We start from the raw sequence: 6,000 nt of genomic DNA, 5'->3' as shown, positions 1-6,000 counted from the left end.
AAGACTTTCGAAAGGTTGTGGTGCAACAAGGCCTCAAGGCCAGTCTTAACTCCAGTTTGCACGAAACTAAGAACTTACACAAAAGAACTGATACCTGTAATCAGCAGTGCTACTATAAAGGTCTCCTACGATGGAGCGGTGCACAAGCTACCACTCTGGGTGGTACCGGGCGATGGTCCCATGCTGCTCGGCAGGACCTGGCTGGGAAAGATTCGCTGGAACATTCGAGCGCTATCGCCTGCTGATGACACTTCGTGTGCCCAGGTCTTAAACAAATTTCCTTCGCTGTTTGAACCAGGCATCAGCAAATCCCAAGGAGCAAAAGTGCAGATCCACCTAATTCCGGGGGCGCGACCCATCCATCACAAGGCGGGAGCAGTACCGTACATGATGAGAGAAAGGGTAGAGATTGAGCTAGATCGGCTGCAAAGAGAGGGCATAATTTCCCCGATTGAGTTCAATGAGTGGGCCAGTCCTATCATCCAGTCCTCAAGGGAGATGGCACCATCAGAATCTGTGGCGATTACAAAGTAACTATCAATCGTTTCTCCCTGCAGGACCAATACCCACTACCAAAGGCCGACGACCTCTTTGCAACGCTGGCGGGAAGAAAGACGTTCACGAAGCTGGATCTGACTTCAACCTACATGAAGCAGGAACTGGAGGAATCATCGAAGGCCCTCACCTGTATCAACATGCACAAAAGTCTTTTTGTTTATAACAGATGCCCGTTTGGAATCCAATCGGCGGCGGCGATATTCCAGAGAAACATGGAAAGCTTACTGAAGTCAGTCCCGCACACCTGGTCTTCCAGGATGACATCTTGGTCACAGATCAGAACACAGTTGAGCATCTGCAGAACCTGGAGAAGGTTCTTAGTCGACTCAACCGCATGGGGCTCAGGTTAAAATGCTCGAAGTGCGTTTTCCTGGCACCTGAAGTGGAGTTCCTGGGAAGGAGGATTGCGGTGGATGGCATCAGGCCCACGAACACGAAGACGGAGGCAATCGAGAATGCACCAAGGTCACAGGATGTGATGGAGCTGCGGTCGTTTCTGGGACTCCTGAACTACTTTGGTACCTTCTTACCGGGTCTCAGCACACTGTTAGAACCACTACATGTCTTACTATGAAAAGGGGACGAATGGGTTTGGGACAAAAGACAAGAAAATATCTTTGTAAAAGCAAGAAAATTGTTATGCTCAAACAAATTGCTTGTGTTGTATGATCCATGTAAGCGTTTGGGACTAGCATGTGATGCGTCATCATATGGTGTCGGGTGTGTATTGCAACAAGCTAATGTTTTTGGGAGACGGCAACCAGTTGCCTATGCATCCAGAAGTCTGTCTAAGGCTGAGAGAGCCTACAGCATGATTGAGAAAGAAGCGTCAGCGTGTGTTTATGGGGTAAAGAAAATGCATCAATACTTGTTTGGGCTAAAATTCGAATTGGAAACTGACCATAAGCCATATAATACTATTCTCCAAGAGTACAGGCACAGAAAACTGCGCCGATGCTCTCAGTAGGCTGCCATTGCCCACCACGGGGGTGAAAATGGCGCAGCCTGCAGATCGAGCCATGATTATGGAAGCACTTGAGAGTGAGAAATCAACCGTCACTGCCCAGCAGATCAAAACCTGGACAAGCCAGGACCCCTTATTATCTCTAGTCAAAAGCTGTGTGCTTCAGGGGAGCTGTTCCAGTGTCCCATTAGAAATGCAGGAAGAGATAAAGCCGTTCCAGCGGCGCAAAGATGAAATGTCTATACAGGCAGACTGCCTTCTGTGGGGCAATCGAGTAGTGGTCCCCAAGAAGGACAGAGACACCTTCATCAATGACCTCCACAGTACCCACCCAGGCATCATAATGATGAAAGAGATAGCCAGATCCCATGTCTGGTGGCCCGGTATCGATGCGGACTTAGAGTCCTGCATTCACAGATGTAATACATGCTCGCAATTAAGCAATGTACCCAAAAAGGCGGCGCTAAGTTTATGGTCTTGGCCCTCCAAACCGCGGTCTAGGGTACACGTCGACTATGCAGGCCCGTTCTTGGATAAAATGTTCCTCGTGGTTGTAGACGCATACTCCAAGTGGATTGAATGTGAGATAATGTCGGCTAGCACGTCCGCTGCCACTACTGAAAGGCTGCGGGCCATGTTTGCCACACACGGCTTACCTGATGTCTTGGTGAGCGACAACGGCCCATGTTTTACCAGTGCTGAGTTCAAAGAATTAATGACCCGTAACGGGATCAAACATGTCACATCTGCCCCATTTAAACCAGCGTCCAATGATCAGACAGAGAGAGCAGTGTAAACCATCAAGCAAGGCTTGAAGAGGATAACTGAAGGCTCACTGCCGACTCGTCTATCCCGAGTCCTGCTTAGCTACCGTACGAGACCACACTCACTCACTGGGATCCCACCTGCTGAACTGCTCATGAAAAGAGCACTTAAGACAAGGTTCTCGTTAGTTCACCCTGATCTACATGAACAGGTAGAGAGCAGGCGGCTTTAACAAAGTGCATACCATGATAGCGCAAATGTGTCATGTGAGATTGAAATCAATGATCCTGAATTTGTATTAAATTATGGACAAGGTCCCAAGTGGCTTCCCGGCACGGTCGTGGCCAAAGAGGGGAGCAGGGTGTTTCGGGTCAAACTTTCAAATGGACTCATTCACCGGAAATACTTGGACCAAATTAAACTCAGATTCACGGACTATCCTGAGCAGCCCACCTTGGACCCTACCTTTTTTGATCCCCCAACATACACACCAGTGGCAACCGGCACTACGGTTGACCACGAAGCAGAACCCATCATCCACAGCAGCCCAGCAGGGCCCAACAAATGATTCAACATCACCAGCTTTCACACTGAGACTATCAACCAGGGCAAGCAGGGCCCCAGATCGACTCACATTGCAAATAGTTACACTATTGACTTTGAGGGGGAGTGTTGTTATATATGTAAACTTATATTTACTCTGTACAGCCACCAGAGGGCTCATCCCCTGGAGTCCCAAGAGATCCCATAATCCCTTGGGAGCATAGGTATTTAAGGAGGTTTCACAGGTTGGAGAGGCACTCTGGAGACCTGCAATAAAAGACTACGGTCACACTTTACTTTGAGCTCACAGCGTTCAGTCTGACTCTTTCTCCATACACAACACTAACCAATATTTTTCTTTCTCTGAAGGGGATTGACAGGGTAGATGCTGAGAGATTGTTTCCCCTGGCTGAAGAGTCTACAACTAGGGGGCATAGTCTCAGGATAAGGGGTCGGCCATTTAAGACCGAGATGAGGAAGAATTTCTTCAATCAAAGGGTTGTGAATCTTTGGGATTCTCTGCCCCAGCGGGTTGTGGATGCAGAGTCATTGAGGATATTCAGTCCTATGAGATAGATACATTTTTGGAGCTAAGGGGAATCAAGGAATATAGAGATCGGGCCGGAAAGTGGAGTTGAGGTCGATGATCAGCCACGATATTATTGAATGGTGGAGCAGGCCCAAGGGGCCTTATGGCCTACTCATGCTCCAAATTCTGATGTTCTTATGTTCTTAAATGTCCTCTTTAATCTATCCTAACAGTCACATTTAGGGCCCGAAATTCATCAACATACCGCCCACAACTGCCCGGTTACCACTCAAAAATACAAGTTTCGTCAAGAAATAGATACATACCGCCAACATACGGCTCGGCGGAAGATTCATCGTTGACATACCGCCGAGCAGTATGCACACCGTCCGCCATGTAGAACCACTGGCATACTGCCCAAAAAGTGCAAGTTTCATGACATACCGCCGACATACCACCGGAGCTGCATACCGTCCTGGAGAAGGTGGTTTTACTCAATCTTAAGTGGGTGGGAATGAGCGGTAGTGCTCGGTGCTGCCATTTTGAAATTGGGAACAGTCAGCAAAAGCAGCACCTCAGTATTTCTGAGATGAACAGTGACTTTACAGTGTGATTTACAGTGGGACATTATACGATTGCAACTCAGACCGGCGATTGTATTGAACTGACCATCCTGTGTGGTTGGGCCAGGTCCAACACCGGTGGTAGCACGGTTGCTATTCCCGACCAGCGACAGGGCATGGATCTCAATCTCTGTCAAGGGTTCTTGCGTTTGGGGGCTCTCCGCTGATCTGCTGCTATTGCAGATGTCTTCTTCTGCAGAAGGTGAAGTCAATGAAAGTAAAAATCTTCAATCCATTTAATATCATAGACACACAGATTCACACACACACACACATACACACACATCAAAACACTGGGTTGATCCTCTTGTCATTGCCTGAAAGCACAACTACATCGCCGTAACCTTGGGATAAATAACATCAAGTGTGACACTGAACCTACATTTACATGGCACATGGCAGGTGTATAAATGAAATCATTACTTACTCTTGCTACCCTCACCAGGTTGATCCAGCTCTTACGATACCTTTCTCCAGTGCGTACCATTGTACATGCGGAGGAGACAGCCTCCCCGATCTCGTCCCATATTCTGTTGTACTCCTTGAGGCAGTGGGGTGCTTTCCACGACCACCCTTCATTAAGTCGGAGTATCTCTCAGTGATATTGTCCAGCAGGGCAGGTAACTCCGTCTCATCAAAGGTGGGTGTCCTCAACCTCCTGTCCTTCTCGATGTTCCTGCTCTTCGACTTCTTTTTCAGCATTTCCATTATATTTATTATATGATTTTTTATTTATAAAATATGCATTATTATTGTTGTTATTGTATAATTATAATTTGTTATTAATATTATTTGACTCTGGAATCTCTGATTAAACCAACTGACCCTCGAATACTTTGCTGCTCCTTCTCACTCTCTCTCCCTCGACTTCAACTCTCTGCGCATGTGCAGGCGACCCCGACCCCTGAAATCGCGGGGAAAAAGCATCTGTGAAAAAGAAGCAAAAAAAAGAGAAATTTGCGCATACGCAGTGCAGTGCCGCACCGTCCATCGACAAGAAAGTTGATTTTGATCGACTATAATGCTGTATACCGCCCACTGCACACCGCCCGCATACCGCCACAAATAATATCATCAAACTTGCGCTCTTCAGCCTGGGTGGTATTCTGGGGGTTTTAAACGACACACCGCCGGAATACCGCCAAGAAATGGGCGGACATTACGTCCTGATAAATTTCGGGCCCTTGAAATTAAACAACTTTTCAGCTTTTGAAAAACATTTTAAATAAAAACCAACTAGATACTGTCGGATTCTCTTGAAACGTGTTTCTTTGAAACCCAGAATCCTCTGACACATAATCAGTGAGTTATGCAGGGTTAAAATAACCTACCTTGGGTGCAGCAATTCGAAAGGGCTTCTGACAATTCAGGTATGTTATCTACATTAATTCAGCTATTTCTCCAAAGAATTTCAATAGATTCATAAAGCATGACTTATTGATTTGAAGCTGTGCTGACAGCTTTTTAGAAAACTATTCTCTTTAGAACATTGATTTAGTTGAACATCTTGTGACATGTTCTTGAATTATTTCCCCCACTACTGATGCTAAGTGAACAGATCTATTCTTTCAGTTCATGTCTTAACAGGGGCTATTCTCTAGGCTTCAGGTGCCCTGTTATATTTAGAGATTTCTTTAAAATATTAAACATAGTCCCATAAATCATAGTTTATTCAGGTCTCTTGTAAATTTTGTAATTCATCAGCTACCACCTTTTACCATTGATAGCTCAACCCTTATTCATCCTTCATCTATCGGTATTTACAGCTTCATTGTTTCCTTCTTTAACTCCAACTTTACTATTTTTATTAACGATCTGGATGTAGGTGCTGGGGACACGATCTGCAGATGATACTATGACCTGTGCGAGTGTTAGGACTGCAGACGATGCTCGTCTACTTCAAGTGGATCTTAATGTGTTGGGAGATTGGGCTCATGACTGGGAAATGATGTATAACTTGGATAAGTGCAGTGTTATGCGTGTGGACGGGACAAACGCTCAACATTCTTACACCCTTC

This window comes from Pristiophorus japonicus, chromosome 10, assembly GCF_044704955.1.
Source record: "Pristiophorus japonicus isolate sPriJap1 chromosome 10, sPriJap1.hap1, whole genome shotgun sequence".
NCBI classification, from domain to species: domain Eukaryota; kingdom Metazoa; phylum Chordata; class Chondrichthyes; family Pristiophoridae; genus Pristiophorus; species Pristiophorus japonicus.
Note: the sequence above shows the minus strand (reverse complement) of the source record.